The sequence below is a fragment of the Vipera berus genome, assembly GCF_964194415.1.
Source record: "Vipera berus genome assembly, chromosome: 3".
Classification (NCBI taxonomy): Eukaryota; Metazoa; Chordata; class Lepidosauria; order Squamata; family Viperidae; genus Vipera; species Vipera berus.
Genome location: NC_138204.1, coordinates 156,778,897 through 156,799,236, shown reverse-complemented (window position 1 = coordinate 156,799,236; position 20,340 = coordinate 156,778,897).

Genomic DNA, 20,340 nt, shown 5'->3' with positions numbered 1-20,340 from the left:
TGAGTCTGGCAGCTATGTTGTGCCATTTTTTGGAAGGTCTCATTGAAATTCAGATTTTGATTTTGTATTTGATCATAACAGCATTCATAAATGTATTCAGATAAAAAGCATGTTTTAACTATTGGTGTACAGTTCAGTGTGGCAACTGCTTAGTAATTCTAAGTGGTAGATAAGCATCCACAAGTTTGGGATACATGTGTCAGTTTTGTGAGCTCCATGACAGATTAGATGAAATTCAGATGGACGATACAGAAATAAAAGAATTCTGTCCTCCAGTATTATCCCACCTCTCATTATGCTCTTCATTTACTATGTTACTTAACACTTTTAACAGTGTGTTTATAGGGAGCATAAAATACTCTTGAGATTAAAAGAATGATTTATTAAGTAAAAGACTTGCAAATAACTAAAAACTGAAATGAACATTCCCACGAGGAAATAATTTTAAGTGTTCTCAGTAGAAATATTTACAATCCTGGCTTTTCCCATCTAGTTGTAACCTGGTTGTTATGACTGTTTTTGGGTAATGAAACCAATGGATAGTACAATGGAATTAACAAGGTCACAAACCTTCAATATTAGAGAATATTGGAGCAGTTGATGATATGTTGTAGCATACATATTTATAGCCTAGCAGACCTTGGAGGCAATATATGCATACAGGACTGATAAGAAAAAAAAAGATTTATGTTGATCTTAAAAACATGGTCTCCAAAGATGTATCTGGTAGCTTTAAGACTTACCGTTTAGGCTCTATTAATTTTACAGTGCTGTCTGAAGATATCAATCTGTTTAAAGGTTAACTGTCTTCATACTTGTGAAATGGGTATTTCTGTTTTGGTTGCTGCTTTATTCCTGCCAAAGATTAGTAAAATAAAGATTTGCTGATCATAAAAGCCAGTTACGAGCTACCCTACCCCAATCTTTAATTTAAAGTTACATCTTCAAGATAGAGTTGATTAGAATATTAATTTATAGAATGCTGTGTGGTAACAATATGTATCAAATCATAACATATCACACTAGCAGACACTAGGCATAGGAATTTGGTGGAAGCCATCATGACATCAAGTATATCATTAGGTAACTTGTGTCATTTGCATGATGTCATTGATCTTCTCCCATAGATATCCATCTAGTAGGGATGAGCAATCTACTATTCAGGTCTGTAAAAGACTTCCATGTCCCTCCTCCTCTTTTGTTTCTGCAATCCTCAACCTCCTCTGCCCAGGACTGAGAAAACAGTTCCCTACCATTTTGATTTGAGAAAGAGATGAAATTTTAATCTAAGGCATAAAAACAGGCATATCATAGCTATAAAATAAATCACCAGGTCTCTTTCCACATCAACCTACATCTATCTACCTACATATATGATGGATTCCACTCAGTTTGTGATTGGTTGCCCCTTCTGCAAAACCAATAAAAGCAGCCTCATCTGCCACAAACTATTGTATGTAAGAAAGGCCAACCATATATACTGACACAACTATTCAAAGTCCTATGTGACGTTAACCTTGCGTGTTTTTCAGTGCACATAATGTAAGTCACTCAAATGGAATGCAAAACTGTATCTGTATTCCTCCAACCATATTGGTTAAATTCTTCTCGTATGAGGCTAGATGCTAGCTATCCTTCTCAATGCCAGTTGTCACAAACACTAGGAGAGACCCATTGCACTTAGACTTGGTAGATGGGTTTCCCTTTTGCATCTGGTTGGTAAGTATGGGATCAGAAAATTAGATTTGAAAGCTTCTAGGTTAGGTACAACAGTTTGCTTCTTAGATTCATATCTATCATGGGCTGAGCTGCAAAACTCTGGTCAGCCACTAGATGGCAGCAGAGAAGTATAGAAAACTAACTTTTTGCTCCCATATATGACATGGTTCTTATATGTGGTATATGTGGTAGAGTCCCAGTGGTGCAGTGGTTAGAATGCAGTATTATAGGCTAACTCAGCCCACAGTCTGGAGTTTGATCCTGACAGGCTCAAGATTGATTCAGCCTTCCACCCTTCCAAGGTCAATAAAATGAGAGCCCAGACTGTTGGGGACAATATACTGACATTGTAAACAGCTCAGAGAGTGCTGTAAAGACTATGGAGCGGTATATAAATCTAAATGCTATTACTATCTTGCTGCAGGTAAATCTACTGCCCTTACATTTTGATGCACAATATCATAGGGCTGGAAGGGACTTTGCAGGTCTTCTAATCTAGTCCAACCCACTGCCTAAGGCAGGTGTCCTTATACTATCCTGGACAAATAGTTGACCAATTTGCACCCAAATTGAAAAAAAATGATATCAGTTACAAATTGGCAACCACATATTATGAAGTGATGGGCTGGTATAATTGTGGTCATTTTTCCTTCTAGACTATCTCAATGGGTGATTGTGCATCACTACATAGCCCAATGAGAAGATATGATGGCTCCATTGTTGGTTGCTATCCTCATCCACAGATAAAGGTAATAGCATCTTTTCAATGGCAGCACCAACTTTTTACTAATTTCACATTTGTTTGTTTATTTCTACAGGAGTAGCCATTTCCTTAATTTCTTCTATTTCAAAGTACCCCGCCTTTCCCCTAAATTCCTGGAAATTACAGCCTTTTGTCTGAGACTGTTTGGGTGGATGGTAAACCCAGATAGTCTAATCTCAGTCCATCCATTTTCCACTTTCTTTTTTTAAAGGACCAACTCTCTTTGTACTCCCAGTTAGTACTGTTCTGAGAATACCAATTCACCTGAAATAGTGACCCCTTTGGAGAATAAGATTGGGAAAACATTTTGTTGAATGTTTGCATGACCCATGTAAAACTCCATGACCTTTGAAACCCTTGAATCAACAGCTTCCTCAAAATACTTCCTTGTGATGGCTGTTGACATACGGCTTTACAAAAAAGGCATGCATATGTAGGTATTCAAGAGACAGGATTTGTCAATGAAGATTCTCAGTCATCCAGGTAGAATTGTCTGGAAGTTTATTCACGGCAACTGTACTTCTTTACTTTTTGGTCTGAAACATTTCACTGCTTATCTGAAACTGAAGAAGCTACTTGGATAAGCAGTGAAATGTTTCAAACCAAAACGAAAAGAAATCCAGTTCACGTAACAACCTCCAGACAACAGAGACAAGATTGGTCAACTCATCGTATAGAGACAATAAATGAAGATTTATCTCTGAAATAATCTGCAACCAGTTACCTGGTTAACTCTGTTAGCAAAAGTAGCAACAGGAGTCAAAGGAAAACCCCTGTCAAAATATTTCTTAAAATGGCTACTGCTTCCTTCTCGTGAAGAGTAATTACATTCAGCATGATCATGGTGCGAATCTCTCCAGCAGGTCCTACAACCTGCTAGGCATGTTTTCTATTAAAGACCAGGTGGTGAAATAAAAAGATACAAGTGCATAGAGACTTCTTGTTGCTGTGATTAATTTTCACATTCCTACAGTTCCTGGCATGCGCTGGATCTTCATGTAGCTGCTGCTAATCTAAGCAGCCAATTCCTGATTGCCACTGACTGTTATGATGTATGTAGTTTTCACTGCAGTGACTCATCTTTCTCCTAATTCTGTAATAATTTTTTCACTCGTGCAGTTTCTGTTATTTAGCATTCATATTAAATTCAATTAATTGTTATCCTCTTTTTTAAAAAAATACCAAGTTCAGGATTTACAGATAGATAATGAATGCATGAATAATACACACTTACTCTTGCTGTGTAGCCTTGTGTGTGTGTGTCAGTCTCAAACTCAGTTCTCTTCTTGGATAGTGGTTGAAGTACAATATTAGGGGTGTCCTGTAGGACTTTACGAAAAAGAAAGGGCATTTAATTGGGAGGCTTAGCAATTTCAGGACTACAGCAGAGGTTAAATTGTTTTGAGCAAGAAAAATTAATACATTAAAGGTTATATTTCCAACTGTGAGGCTGCAAAGCTAGGCTCTTATGCCATGTCAGAATTACATAAAGCAGAAGAAATGGTTCCAAAATGATTGTGGAATCATTAACAAAAGCCGAGGCAGACTACGACATTTCCCAGCAGGAGAGGGTGAAGAAGAATAAAGACATGGAGAGAACTCATTAAGAATGAATTGCAGACCATAAACATTTGAAACCACTAAGTGTAGAGCTCTATCTGTTATCTAATGACTCAGAAATTTTAAAACCAGCAATGACTTTTAGGGGGGAAAAAGGGGGTTGACATTGCAGAAGGTTGTTTGCCTACAGGAATAAAAATATCTTCTCTTTATGGGATCAGAGAAGGAAGCAAGAAGAGGGGATTTTGTGTCTGGGAACATCTGAATACATCTGAAGGCCCCTTCACTCGTTTTCCTAAGAAATTTTGACTCTTGTAGAATCACCCTCTACTACATGTTTAGTAACCAGGATATTGAAAACGGAAAATACTGTTCAGGAAGAGAATTGAAGGGAAGGCCACGGTTGTTCAGTTCTACCTGCCTGAATTGCTTTTGTTTTGCTTTTGTTTTTTTGCTTTTGAAAAGCTCTAGCCTGAGCTCACCTGTGTCTCCCACCTTTCTCCAAAACTCATCTGGCAATATTTATTTCGCTTGGATTAAGAATGAGATCTTTTGAATTGCAAAACAGGATATCTAAGTGTTATATGAGATGCCAAAGAATACAAGCTGCTTAGTGGAAACCTGTATGCATGTTTGTGCTAGAAAAGTATTGTATTCTCTCTTTGCATGTACTGCAGGGCAAAGTTCCAATTGTGTAAATTTCAGAAGGTAAGTCAAAGATGGATGAGACTGACAGCAAGGTGCTTATACAAAGAGAGGTTTCTAGCAGAGAAATGCTGTTTAGGCAACCTTACAAAAACTGATATACCCTGTGAGCAGCAACAGCAACACAGTGCTTAAAAACAAACACACAAACAAAGAAACCCAAAGGCAGGGCTGAAAGTATACATTCCTGAAAGTGTAAATACTTGTCACACAATTTAATTTACCGGTAATTAATTTAATTTTATTAGATTTATATACCGCCCTTTCCCGTAGGACTCAGGGCGGTTTACAGGGTATTTTAAAATCAAACCAATACAAAATACAAAAGTTAAAAAAACAATTAAAAAAGATTAAATTATCCCTAAAAATAAAACCCCAGTTAAAAATCCTCAGTCCTGGCTGGAAAGCTCAAAGAGCCAGGTCTTCAGGTCCCGGCGGAATGAACGAAGGTCAGGGGCAGTCCTAAGCTCCACGGGCAGCTGGTTCCAGAGGGCAGGCACACCCACAGAGAAGGCCCTCCCCCTGGGTGTTATCTGCCGGCAAACTTTTACCGGTGGCACCCTGAGAAGACCCTCCCTGTGTGAGCGCACTGGACGAAGGGAACTTGAGGTGTTCCCTCAAATAACCCGGACCCAAGCTATTTAGGGCTTTATAGGTCATCACCAGCACCTTGAATCTCACCCAGAGGGCAACCGGAAGCCAATGCAGCTCGCGGAGTAGAGGTGTTACATGGGAGTATCGGGAAACCCCCATCACAACTCGCGTGGCTGCATTCTGCACCAGCTGAAGCCTCCGAGTGGTCCTCAAGGGCAGCCCCATGTAGAGAGCGTTGCAGTAGTCTAAACGGGAGGTCACGAGCGCATGAGTGACTGTGCGTAGGGCATCTCAGTCCAGGTAGGGTCGCAACTGGCACACCAGGCGAACCTGGGCAAAAGCCCCCCTGGTCACGGCTCCTATGTGGTCTTCAAAATTGAGCCATGAATCCAGGAGGACGCCCAAGTTGTGAGCCCTATCAACGGGGGGTAACACCTCACCCCCCATCGTTAAAGGTGGAATAGTCTGGTTGACCCGAGATGCCGGTATGCACAGCCACTCAGTCTTGGCAGGATTGAGACGAAGCCTGTTTCTCCCCATCCAGACCTGGACTGCCTCCAGGCAACGGGACATCATGGCGAGGGCATCGCTGGGTTGGTTCGGGGTGGAGAAAAAAAAGTTGGGTATCATCAGCATACTGATGATACCCCACTCCGAAACCACGAATGACCTCGCCCAGCGGCTTCATGTAGATGTTGAACAGGAGGGGCGAGAGAACCGACCCCTGAGGGAATCCGCAAACGAGAGGCCTTGGGGTGGATCTCTGCCCTCCCGTCAACACCGACTGCGAGCGGCCCAGGAGATAGGAGGAGAACCACCGTAAAACGGTGCCTCCCACTCCCAGCCCCCTGAGACACCGCAGTAAGATACCATGGTCGATGGTATCGAAAGCCGCTGAGAGATCTAATAGGACTAGGACAGAGGAGCAACCCCTGTCCCGAGCCCGCCAGAGATCATTCAATACAGAGAAAGAAACTTATCTCCACCATTCACATGGCGAGTCAACTAAGTTTGTGTTGTGTGAATGAGATATGTAATGGACTGTAGAACGTATGCTTGTTTTGAAGCTGATAGTTTTTTTGAGTAAAAATCAGGACAGTAAGCTATATCTATATGAGACTATGAAGCTGGAAAACTTTTATTTTCTTAAAGATATGCTACGATGGGCAAAACCTATTATTGGATGCGCATATGAGCAGTATACAGAAAAAGACAAAGTGACAGAGTTGGAGTATAGTCACTGTTTCAGGAAAAGAGAATTAAAGAAAGTCTTTGCTTGCTTTTCTTGAAAGTCACAGAGGGTATTCTGTAGTGGATAGCTGGTGTATATTCCAGAGTATTGTGGGTTCTAGAACACAAATATTGGAATAGACCTGATAGGGAATCATACTAGGGATTAATATGTCCTTAAAAATGTATGCGATAGGGTCAGTCCAAGTTATAAGCCTAGTAGGATTTAGTAGTTCTGCCCTTGTATAGCCTAGTTATTAGTCTGAAGTCTAAATAGTCTATTGAAATGTAAAAAGGCCTGCACATGCTAGTCTAGGATACAGTATTCTTTACCTAGTGAATCTGTATGCTCTGAATAACTAAAGGCTTTGAAATGATTGATTTTTTTTTTACTTTTGAAGCAAATAAAGTTTGACAAGTTCTCACTTCACTAGATTCAATATCCTTATTCACAGATGTTAATGATAAAATGCACAGGAGTCTGAACAAGCCATGCCAGAAAGTCACCATATCAATGATGTAAATTATGGAATTTGTGTCATGAATTCCAAAATGTGCATTATTTTTGTGATGATATCATGACAGATGTCAATTCTTCTCCTGCCCTCCACATGGATGCCCATGCTAATCAGGGATACTCATGACTGCTTGGATGCTAAGGGAGTTATCTCTGGAAGAAAGTTTATTTTCTTTGTAACGAGCAGCAAATCAGTCACATAAGTCCATATGCAACCTGAAGTAGCATCTTACAAAAACAAAATAACACCTTGCCGGCAGCTTTTGAGAACCTTATGGTTTCATTAGACTGTAGGACAAATTTTATCCATGTTTTTCCATTCATTGGGAATAATAATGTTGTCAGATCTGTTAAAGACAACATAGCACTTTCTAGAGGTAAGCTAATTCCCATCCATGCAATGAATAATGGTAACTTTTGATAAAAGTGGTAACTTTTATTGTTTTATTTTTATTTATTTTATTATTTTATTTATTTATTTATTTATTTATTTATTTATTTATTTATTCATTATTTATTTTATTTATTTATTTATTTTTATTTATTTTATTATTTATTTTATTATTTTATTTTTATTTTATTGATTGTTGGGGGCAATTAAGCTGACTTTGTAATAATGCCGCTTGGGGGGGTGTATGAAAGCCCTAATAAGCAGGCATGTACATAGAATGAAGGCTACTGCTAAGCTTGTAAGCCGCCCTGAGTCTTCGGAGAAGGGCGGGATATAAATGGAATTAAAATAAAATAAAATAAATAAAAATAAACTAGATAAACAAGGAATAGTGAGAAAAATAAAATGGGAAATCACCTTGAATTAAAACCTTAACCAAAGGAATAGCATGAAAAAGCAAAAGCTACATCTCTGAACAAGATCTTGATTAAGACCACCATCCAAGCAGTGAAGGAGTGAAGGAGGGATAAGATCAGAAGGACTAAGATGCACTCAGATCTACTTGTGTAATTCCCACCCCACCAAGGAGTTAACCCCCAACCCCAACAACCATCCCCATAGTTTCTGTGTCCCAGGCATTTTGTTGCTGTTATTTGGATCAGCTTACATCTGAATTGAAAGTACAACAATCATTCTAGATAAACCTGCATAGGAATTACCCTACTTTAGACTTCAGAAAGAGATGATTAACACACATACTAAGATGAATCATCACTTCCTTAACTTCTAGTTTTATAATAGGGGATGCTTTGTAAAGACCAATGTTTAATCATAATAGTTGCACCTGCGGTAACATGGGCTGTACCTGGCCATTTATTGATTTACCCACCTTTGTTTGACATCAATTTTCATAACAGGGGATTAGAGTTCAAGCTAAGAAAAATATTTGTGAATGTACATAATGGTCAAAGGTTTTGGGGTTTTTTGATTGAAGGACTATAGGATATTATTGTATTTGATGGGGTCACTCTGTTATTTTCTTGATTTAGAAAAGTCCTCTGGTGAGATGTGTGCACATTCTTAAAGTATTCAAATCCAAAACTTTCAAACAAAACTTTGAATAGAAAGAAGACAATAAAGATGACTCTCCATTATCTTTTCATGAGGGACCAAGCTCCAGTTGAAGATCTACAGCTTGTCATCTTTTCAAATATTTTTTTTCAAGCCAAAAGGTTTAAGTCCTTTGTTTCCATTTGCCCTTTACAAAAAAGCTGCATAATATAAGTTATGGTAGCAACACGCTGTCCCACAGGTGGTCACACTTGTGTGTAGAATAATCTTGGGGACAAATTATTTCAGCACCTTGCTGCTTCTCTGCAGAATTGATGATGCTTAAAGCAATTGACTTGAAAGCATTGTTACTGGGGGAGCCCTCATGGCTGTGTAACCAGAGCATGTTGGATATTAAAGCTGCCTGCATGCATCTTCCACAACTAATCAAGCAAGGAAATGAAACCTTGGATTAAATGTGGGTGCAAACTACTCTCAAGGTTGCAGCCTGTTAGCAATCAGTGGTATATTTAGAGCCTTGGGCTATTTATATATGACTGTAATGTTGTTTGTAAGATAAAATAATGAAGTTTAATAAAGCATTTAGTGTGCCACATTTTTATTTGATGTTGAACATAAAAAGAAGTGAATTCTATGGCCATTGCGGTTTATATTGCATGGTGACTGGGGCTTTGTTCAAGTCTGTTATTACTGAATCAGCTCTGAGCATCTCAACTAGAGAAAGAGGCCATTTATAATGTCCACTATATTTTCTAATGCTCTTGAGTCTTTTCTTGGAAAACTCCATTATACTACCAACTGAACATGTGCCTACTTAATGCCAGAGGTTCTGTCTCCAAAGTTAACACATTTTCCCTCTTCATTGAATGTGCCTCTATGCATGCTGTGGCACCAAAGCCTAGCTGGCCTTTCTCCTGTCATCAGTAATGGCCGCCTATGGAGAAGTTGAAGAGACCCTGGGCTGACAGCCATACACAGGCCTTTTTTGACACTGTGAAGACAGCTGTGGGGAAGTGGATCCTGCTAAGATAATTGAGGTATGGTTTTGCAACACCATGAGCCTGGCTGAAGGAAATATGAATCTGACAGGTACTTAAAAGACAAAACTGGAGAAAGTTCCATCCTTTCTGGGCAAAGGAGGAAAATGCACAGTGCTACAGATGGCAAAGTTTCCAACAGCTTTGTAGAAGTTTAAGGAAGGCGGAAGGGACAGTCAAAGGTTACTCAAGTGACACTTGATGAAAAGTTTCCTCACACGCATCTGTCACATTGTGTGTGCAATGCTAGAAACTATTTTGATAAAGATGTTGTGCTGAAGGCTTAGATGAATAGGCATAAAAATAATTACTTTTGACACTGTAACTGCCTACTAACTATTCTTGTTGGATAGAGCATCTTGCCACCTTAGGCAAAACCACCACCACCACCACAAACCCTAGAGCTAGCTATGAAAACAGCAACAACATTGTGAATTGGTAGGTAAGTGAGCCTTTGTTTGTCAAAGCATAAATCCTGCTTGCCCAAGACAGAAGTGTCACAAATGTCTATTCTTGTGCCTGTCTAATAAAGCAAGCAGACATAAATGTGGGATACGAACAGTGTTTCAGGGTGAAATGGGGCTTTGGGTAGGCTTGGCTCAATAATTTCAACCTCCTGTCACTGACTAGCCTTTTGTCCTCTTTCCTTTCCTTTTTCTTCTTATACATCAGAATGTACTAAGGAAGGCTGCAGAATATGCAAAACCTTCTCGCAACTTTTTCCATAAATGAATCTTTAAACTTTAATTGCCTACTTGAAAAAGTTATTATAACATTAGACCTTGATTAATTGGGTTGCCCTAATGGACTTACAAATAGTGCGATTCAATTAATTTAGTACTCTTTCAGTGCAATTTTATACATATATTGTTAGAAGAAATATGTCTTCAAGGAATCCCATACAAGCCTTTTTGCTTGTGTTCAGTGGAACTTATTCCCAGGTAAGTACGTATGTCCAGTATTTCACTTGTCATGAGAACTGAAAGGAAACAAGTTTTATCAGGCTAAAATAAGTGGACAATCATTATACGTAATGGGGCACAAAAAAGTAAATAAAGATGACAACAAATGAACTGGAAATAACACTTTGACAAATGGCTGATGCTGGAAGTCCAAAATTTATTATTTTTTTTAAGTATCAAGAAAGATCTACAGTAGAGAGGGAGATTTCTAATGAAATTGCCCATCTGATTTCACTATCAATAACTGCAAAATCGAAACAATTAAGGAATTTCATTGAACAATAGACAGACTTAAAGTGCCCTTATTTAAATGGCTGCCTACATTAATTTGCATAGCTTTAATATTTTAAATATTTTTCTATTTCTCTTTTTATAATCTGTAAACCAGATTATAAATCTGTAAGGGTTGCCTTATCAGGTAAGCTTCTGCCAACCTAGCAGTTCGAAAGCACGTAAAAATGCAAGTAGAAAAATAGAGACTACTACGGTGGGAAGGTAACAGCGTTCCGTGAGCCTTTGGCGTCTAGTCATGCCGGCCACATGACCACAGAGACGTCCTCGGACAAGCGCTGGCTCTTCGGCTTTGAAACGGAGATGAGCACCGGCCCCTAGAGTTGGAAACGACTAGCACGCATGTGCAGGAGAACCTTTACCTTTACCTTTTTAACTAATATACAAGCCCTTTCACTGCCATCACAGCTGAGATGCCCATCACTCTGGGGCAGAGTAATCACAATTTGCAAAGATGCACTGTATAAGACAGGATTTCTATCCACATTTACTGACCGTATGTAATATGAGTTCTACTTATATATATTTGGATTTATTTGTATATAGGACTTTTTGGTGTGTTTAATATGCCCTAAATAGATTAAGTACAGCTGTTCATGTAGTTCTCCTTCCAGCCAGTCTGTCATTAGATTATGGTTTTGCTAATTCAGTTCCCAATAGAAATCTAGTACTAAACTGCTATATGTTCCAGCAAGAATTTCTGTCAATGTGCTAGAACCATAGCCACTAATTCTTACTTAGACAGTTTTCTTTTTATTTTAGTAACAGTTAGAAGTCAAAGTTTCTCTGTCCAGATCAGTGTTTCTCAAACTTGACAACTTGAAGACAAGTGGACTTCAACTCCCAGGATTCCCCAACCAGCCACACAAAATTTCATGTGCTTGGCTGGAGAATTCTGGGAGTTAAGGTCTACATATCTTCAAATTGCCATGGTGAAGAAACAATGCTTTAGATCACGGGTGTCAAACTGCTGGCCCGTGGGCCGGTTTCATCATACTGAACCCCCCCTCCCCATTGCCAGAAATGCAAAGAGAGTCATGATATATCATGACACGTCACGTGACGTGATGAGTTTGACCCCCGTGCTTTAGATAAACAGAACTAAAAGTTTGCTGGAGAATTCTTATTAGGGTAAAATTGCTATTTTTATTTATTAAGACACCAAACTGATTTGCACATTTTCCCATACTGAACTTTTCCAACTTGAATAATACTTATTTGAACATTAATTTTGTGATCAAACATCTAACAGTGAGCTAGGAAACTATGAACAATATGATTTATAGTTGAATGAACCTGAAATGTTTAAACAGCAGTGTTGTGTAGCTGGTTCTTTGCAGACATTGAGCAAGATGGAAGGTTCAAAACAGCAACAGGCTTTATTGCAGGTCAAACAGAACAGAAGCAACAAGCTGTGCAGCTATTTATATGGTTGGCCGATAGGCGGCAACCAATAGGTTTGAAGCATAGGTTTCCCGCCCAAAGGCCTACTTAGTCGGCTGGACACAACCAGTCTGGGCCGGCTAGCAACCGTTATAACATACACGTGAACTAGCACTTAACAATTGAATGCAAGCAATTAGCAAGCAGTGCAACAAGAGCAAACACATACAACATATATAAAAGGCCAATACATTACAATCAGGATAAGAATTCTACTCCATTAGGTGAAAACACAAATATCTTGTGGGGTGGAATTAGGCTGAAAAAGAAAAGAAAAATCTTCCTAATTTAATTTGAAATTGTAAAATTATGAAAATTATATTCACGTATTTATTGTTTGAATATTTAATTGTACTTAAATTTATTTATTTATACTTTACAATTTTTATTTGAATGCTTTTCCTAACTTTTGGTACATTTGCTTTTCATTAGTACAAATAATGACACACATATTACATTTACTGTATTTACCTAATTTATCAACTTGAAGTCTGATGAAGAGCCTGCAAAACTTCATAACTGTTTTGTTCAACAATTCAAATAGACACTTTATAAATGAATAAGAATGTGCAAAGTCAATTGTAATTTCTGCTCACCAAGCAAACTGGATATTGGATGTACGCTGTTCAACAATGAACTCATTCAACAAAACTTATGTATAAGCCAAGGAAAAAAGCAAATCCAAATTGATGAAGCAAACAACAAATCCCCTCCTTCAAAAGGAATGGTGTAGCTCTCAAAGTGATAAGTTGACCTAAGAGAGCATTTTGTAGTATAAGATGCATTTTTAGAATGGCAACACATTACTAGGCAGTACGGTTTGCCTGATTTCCAAGTACAAAGAATAGATGACCAGCAATTTATCAAAAGTTTAAAGAACATCAGATTCTACATCAAAAACACCTCCATGTCATTTAGGGAAGGTGAGGCAAACAGACAAAAAACCTGGAGGTGATACCAAGCAATTCAACATCAAAGACACCTCCATGTTTTTAAGGGTATGTTTTCTTAATCTTCAGACTTCTGTATTAGTTTCTCAACCTCAGCAATTTTAAGATGTGGAAGTTGAAATCTACACATCTTAAATGGCCAAGTTTGAGTAGCACTGAGTTAGACTATATTGGGAGAAAATTAAGGGAGTTGTTCAAACATACCCACACACCAACAAATTGGACAAATCTGGGTTAGCATAAGATCAACCACTTGTAGGACCCTGATAGTTAATCTGTATGGTATATTGAAGTTGATAAATTGCTATTTTAACGGGCTTTGAAAAATAGAATGGATCTTGAAACATTTATTTATTTGTATCCTGCCTTTATTATTTTTACAAATAACTTAAGGTGGCAAACATATCCAACAAAATGTCCTCCTCCTATTTTCCTTGCAACAACCCTGTGAGGAGAGTTGGGTTGTGAGAGAGTAACTTGCTCAAGGTCACCTACCTTGTTTTCAGGGCTAAGGCAGGACTTGAACTCACAGTCTCCTGCTTTCTAGTCTACTGCCTTAAGTCTAGTGATTGACTAAACTTGCCTAAAGTGCATTTTCCCCGCTCCCTTGGTAAGAAAGAGCTTGCTAAACTACAATTGTTTTACAGATAAAGAAAGTAGTTTGGGCCCAATATTCTCAGGATTAATTCCTTGGCATGAGAGGAAGAAATATTGAAATAGGCAAGGAGAGAATATTATGACAATATTGGAATAGGGCTAAACTAGTTAAACTATATCATTTCATGGTACAGAAATGGAATGCAAAGATAATCTGGTGATTACATTAATTATTAAATAAGAAATGTCTGAAGATGTGAGCGGACAGTAAATATATAACAATTCTGAGGAATCATATCTATCTCTTCCCCTCCCCTGTTGTGTTTCTCTTTATGTTGCCTCTACATCTGTGCATGTAGATGCCTGCGCTTTATGCAGCTCTTCCTGAATACTGCAGGACAAAGGTTTATTATGTCACAGATCTGCTGCAGGACTGCATCATGCTGCAGCAGTAAGCTGGTATTTTTCAATAGGTTTCATTGCCCATCAATGAGACATGTAAATAAGCCCAGGCTTAAAAACCTCTCTGCAGCCAGGCACAAAGCATCTCTGGTATCCAAAGCAAATAAAAGGATCAGCTCCGGCCAGAAATGCAAAGAATTGTGAGTGCACTGAAATGGGAACTGATAATATGTTTAATTTTCTAGTGCTCAAAAAATGGACAGAGACCTCGGTACGTAGCAAGCAAGAAGCTTAGCAAATTCCTAGCATGGAATATTAGCTCAGGTCAAAAAATGCATATTGAAGAGAAATATTTGTCACTAGAAAGCAAAAAAATTAAAATTGAGGAAACGAGAATATTACAAATATTTAAGGCAGCCATTCAAGGCAAATGAAATACTGGAGCTTAATGATTTGCTGATGTGATAAAATAGAAAGATTAAGTCAATCTGCAGAGAAAAGATATGGCCAAGACCAACACAGAGACTAAAAGAAAACATTTCTTCACAAGCTTTTCTTTAGCTTCTACAAATTAAATCATAATAACATTACAGATATATCAGTTAAGTGCTGAAGGGAATTTGAATGCCTGTGTTATGCTTTCACCCCATGAGAAAAAGAGTATTTCCAGCTTAACTGGGCTGTGAATTGAGAGGATGAAAAAGATGACAGTTTTGAATTTAATCAGAAATACCACTAACGCAAAATATAATAGAAACTTAGATGGAAAAAAAAATGAACAAGAAGCATAATTAAATGTGTATTTGTGACTATACAATATATGACATTGTAATTTTATTCAGACATTTATAGTTGCTGGAGAACTATAGCAAGCACAGTGGCTGGTTGGCTGGGGATTTCTGGGAGTTGAAATCCACGTATTTTAAAGTTGCCAAGGTTGAGAAACTTTGTTCTGCTTTGATAAGGTAAAGGCATTTTTATTATTTTTTTATTAATTTTATTAATTACCTTAATAAGGATGCCTTTTCAGCTTCTGGAGAACTTCTTCCTTCCAACAGACTCAGGCCACTGAAATGTTTTCTACCAGAACCAGGAGAATTCACCATTTGGGGTTGATGTTCAATGTCAGATTTATGGTTTTATTGTTATATAACGAACATGAAAGCATTGCTTGCAAGAAAGGAGACCAAAAATGGAGTTATGAATTAAAAAATAATTATTAAGACTGTTTTTATAACTAGTTCAGATGCTAACTGTTAGAGAACATTTCTTATTCCTTCATATAGAATCTTACACTATGCATACCAATGATACTTTTGCTTATGTATGTTGTTGTTGTTGTTAGCTGCGAAGTCGTGTCCGACCCATCGCGACCCTATGGACAACATTCCTCCAGGCCTTCCTGTCTTCTACCATCTTCTGGAGTCCATTTAAGCTCACGCCTACTGCTTCAGTGACTCCATCCAGCCACCTCATTCTCTGTCGTCCCCTTCTTCTATTGCCCTCGATCTTTCCCAGCATTAGGCTCTTCTCCAGTGAGTCCTTCCTTCTCATTAGGTGGCCAAAGTATTTGAGTTTTAGCTTCAGGATCTGGCCTTCTAAAGAGCAGTCAGGATTGATCTCCTCTAGGACTGACCGGTTTGATCGCCTTGCGGTCCAAGGGACTCGCAGGAGTCTTCTCCAGCACCATAGTTCAAAGGCCTCAATTCTTTGGCGCTCAGCCTTTCTTATGGTCCAACTTTCACTGCCATACATTGCAACTGGGAAGACCATAGCCTTGACTATACGCACTTTTGTTGACAGGGTGATGTCTCTGCTTTTTAGTGTGCTGTCTAGATTTGCCATGGCTTTCCTCCCCAGGAGCAAGCGTCTTTTAATTTCTTGGCTACAGTCCCCATCTGCAGTGATCTTGGAGCCCAGGAAAACAAAATCTGTCACTACCTCCATTTCTTCCCCATCTATTTGCCAGGAATTGAGAGGGCCAGATGCCATGATCTTGGTTTTCTTAATGTTAAGTTTCAACCCAAGTTTTGCACTCTCCTTCTTCACCCGCAACAAGAGGCTCTTTAGTTCTTCTTCACTTTCTGCCATTAGAGTGGTATCATCTGCGTATCTTAGGTTGTTGATATTTCTTCCGGCAATCTTAATTCCAACTTTTGATTCATCTAGCCCTGCCTTTCTCATGATGTGCTCTGCATATAAGTTAAATAGGCAGGGCGACAGTATACAGCCTTGCCGGACTCCTTTCCCAATTTTGAACCAATCAGTGGTTCCGTGTCCAGTTCTCACTGTTGCTTCTTGACCCGCATATAGGTTTCTCAAGAGACAAATAAGATGGTCTGGTACTCCCATCTCTTTAAGAACTTGCCACAGTTTGTTATGATCCACACAATCAAAGGCTTTAGCATAGTCAATGAAGCAGAAGTAGATGTTTTTCTGGAACTCCCTAGCTTTCTCCATGATCCAGCGTATGTTGGCAATTTGATCTCTAGTTCCTCTGCCTCTTCGAAATCCTGCCTGTACTTCTGGTAGTTCTCGATCCACATACTGCTGAAGTCTAGCTTGTAGGATTTTAAGCATGACTTTACTAGCATGAGAAATGAGTGCAATGGTGCGATAGTTTGAACATTCTTTGGCACTGCCTTTCTTTGGAATTGGAATGTAAACTGATCTTTTCCAATCCTGTGGCCACTGTTGAGTTTTCCAAATTTGCTGGCAAATTGAGTGTAGCACTTTTACTGCACTGTCTTTTAAGATTTTGAATAGCTCAGCTGGAATACTGTCACCTCCACTAGCTTTGTTGTTGCTCAGCTTTTCTAAGGCCCACTTCACCTCACATTCTAGGATGTCTGGCTCGAGGTCAGTGACCACCTCATTGTGATTATCTGGGACGTTAAGCTCATTCTTGTATAGTTCTTCTGTGTAATTTTGCCACCTCTTCTTAATCTCTTCTGCCTCTGTTAGGTCCCTGCCATTTTGGTCCTTTATCATGCCCATTTTTGCATGAAACGTTCCCTTCATCTCTCCAATTTTCTTGAAAAGATCTCTGGTCCTCCCTATTCTATTGTTTTCTTCTATTTCTTTGCACTGTTCATTTAAGAAGGCATTCTTATCTCTTCTAGCTATTCTCTGGAATTCTGCATTCAATTGGGCATATCTATGTTTTTCTCCCTTGCCTTTCGCTTCCCTCCTTTCCTCAGCTATTTGCAAAGCTTCCTCAGACAGCCATTTTGCTTTCTTGCATTTCTTTTTCTTTGGGATGGTTTTGGTTGCTACCTGTTGTACAATGTCGCGAACCTCTGTCCATAGTTCTTCAGGCACTCTGTCTATCAGATCTAATTCCTTAAATCTATTTGTCACCTCTACTGTATATTCAACAGGGATATGATTTAATTCATACCTGAGTGGCCTAGTGCTTTTCCCTACTTTCTTCAGTTTAAGCCTAAACTTTGCAAGGAGAAGCTCATGGTCTGAGCCACAGTCAGCTCCTGGTCTTGTTTTTACCGACTGTATAGAGCTTCTCCATCTTTGGCTGCAGAGCATATAGTCAATCTGATTTCTGTGTTGACCGTCTGGTGATGTCCATGTGTAGAGCCGTCTCTTGGGTTGTTGGAAAAGAGTGTTTGCTATGACCATCGTATTCTCTTGACAAAATTCTATCAGCCTGTGCCCTGCTTCATTTTGTACTCCAAGGCCAAACTTGCCTGTTATTCCAGTTATCTTTTGGCTTCCTACTTTAGCATTCCAATCCCCCATGATGATAAGGACATCATTTTTTGGTGTTACTTCTATAAGGTGCTGTAGGGCTTCATAGAACCGGTTAATTTCATCCTCTTCGGCACCGGTGGTTGGGGCATAGACTTGGACTACTGTGATATTGAATTGTTTGCCTTGGATTCAAACTGAGATCATTCTGTCATTTTGAGGATTGTATCCCAGTATTGATTTTCCTACTCTTTTATTGACTATGAAGGCTACTCCATTTCTTCTGAGGGATTCTTGCCCGCAGTAGTATACCTGATGGTCATCTGAATTAAATTCACCCATTCCTGTCCATTTTAGTTCGCTGATACCTAAGATGTCGATGTTCAGTCTTGTCATCTCTTGTTTGACCACGTCCAGCTTTCCTTGATTCATGGATCTTACATTCCAGGTTCCTATGGAGAAAAAATCTTTACAGCATCGGACTTTCCTTTCACCACCAGACATATCCACAGCTGAGCGTCCTTTCGGCTTTGGCCCAGTCGCTTCATTCTTTCTGGCGCTACTAGTACTAGCCCTCTGCTCTTCCCCAGTAGCATATTGGACGCCTTCCGACCTGAGGGGCTCATCTTCCAGCGTCATATCGTTTTGCCTTTTGGTACTGTCCATAGGGTTTTCATGGCAAAGATACTGGAGTGGGTTGCCATTTCCTTCTCCAGTGGATCACGTTTTGTCAGAACTCTCAGCTATGACCTGTCCGTCTTGGGTGGCCCTGCACGGCATAGCTCATAGCTTCATTGAATTACGCAAGCCCCTTCGCCACGACAAGGCAGTAATCCATGAAGGGATTACTTATGTATGTACATACAGTATGTTTTATATATATATATAAACACACACATATTTATTCATTCAAATTTGTATGGCCACCCATCTCATGAAAAGGTGACTGAGTGGCATACAATAAAAGTATAAAGCAATTAATGTTTTTAAGAAATATTAAATTTAAAATTTAAATTTAAATATTCAAATAAAAACAAAAAACACAACGTCTAAGAGAGGTCACAAATGTTAACCACAATAGAGCCACTTCAATAACTCACTGGGGTCTCCAGGCCTGACAGCTTAACCAGGTTTTGAAGGCTTCTGGAAAAATCAACAGGGATGGGTTAGGGGGTCTCACTTTGGGGCAGGGGAGACTATTCTACTAGGTGGGTGCCACAGAAGAAAAGGCTTGCCTCCTGGGACCCATCCCGTGTAGCTGCCCAGCAGACAGAACCTGTACCAGGCTTCTTCTGCCGGATGTGATGGGACAGACAGATATCCTGTAATAAGGGAGTGGCGATACCTCAGATAACCTGGCCACATACCATAGAGGGCTTTAATGGTGAAAATTAGCACAATGCATTGGACCTGGAAACAGACTGACAACCAATACAGTTCATGGACTAGAGGTGTTCATTGTGACATTCTACATGTATACATCACTGTCCATGCCACTGCATTTTGCACTAGCTGAAGCTTTTGGATACTGTTTGACTAATCCAGTCAAGAGGTATCTAGGGTATACTGTGAACAGAGTCCTCCAATCTAGGAACGGGCACAACTGGCGCACAATTCAAAGTTGTTCAAAGGGCCATCTAGCCCCACTGCCACATGCTGTTTGAGCTGAAGTCATAAGTCCAGGAGGAGCCCCAGGTTGTGACCCATGTCTGTTTGGGACTTTAATAAGCCAGGATTGTAATGTACCTAAAGAGCAGGTGGCTGGACTCAGAGTACTAAGGATCTTGTCTGCTTCCTCAGACTCAAAGATTCAAACCATTCCCAGATAACTAGACAAGACTCCTTTCAGACATCTCTTCTGGATCTGCATCAAGGCCAGTGTCCAACTGGGAAGAAACTCAAGCAACATTGTCTGACAGATGTTGAATAAATTCTTCTGCATACCATTGCAAGGGCTTGTATCATCTGAAACAGGGCCACAAGACGGCTATCTGCAGATGCAATAAGGGCAAAAAAAAAATGCTGACATTTTGGCACCATTACTATCACAAGGTAGGCCTTAATAGTGGCTCTAATTTGTGTTCAGTTGAGCTCATCCCTTGTTGAATTCCAGAAATACTCTAGACCTCTTTTCACTTGTTTCATCTCCCTCAGCTCTTCTGTGAACTGCAGGGAGTAATGGGATCTACAAGAGGGAAGAGGTCATATAGACACAATCCAATTCAAAGCCTCAGCTAATCTCCTTTCCAAGTGGTGACCAAAGTTTCAGATGGTCCATGCAGAGTGCCGGCAGGAGCAGACTTCATCTCTCTCTGAAACCCATCCTGGTTCATCATTGACCTAATGCATCCAACCTTCCTGATCTAGATAGTGCCACTAGAGAATCCCATGGTAATCAGGATG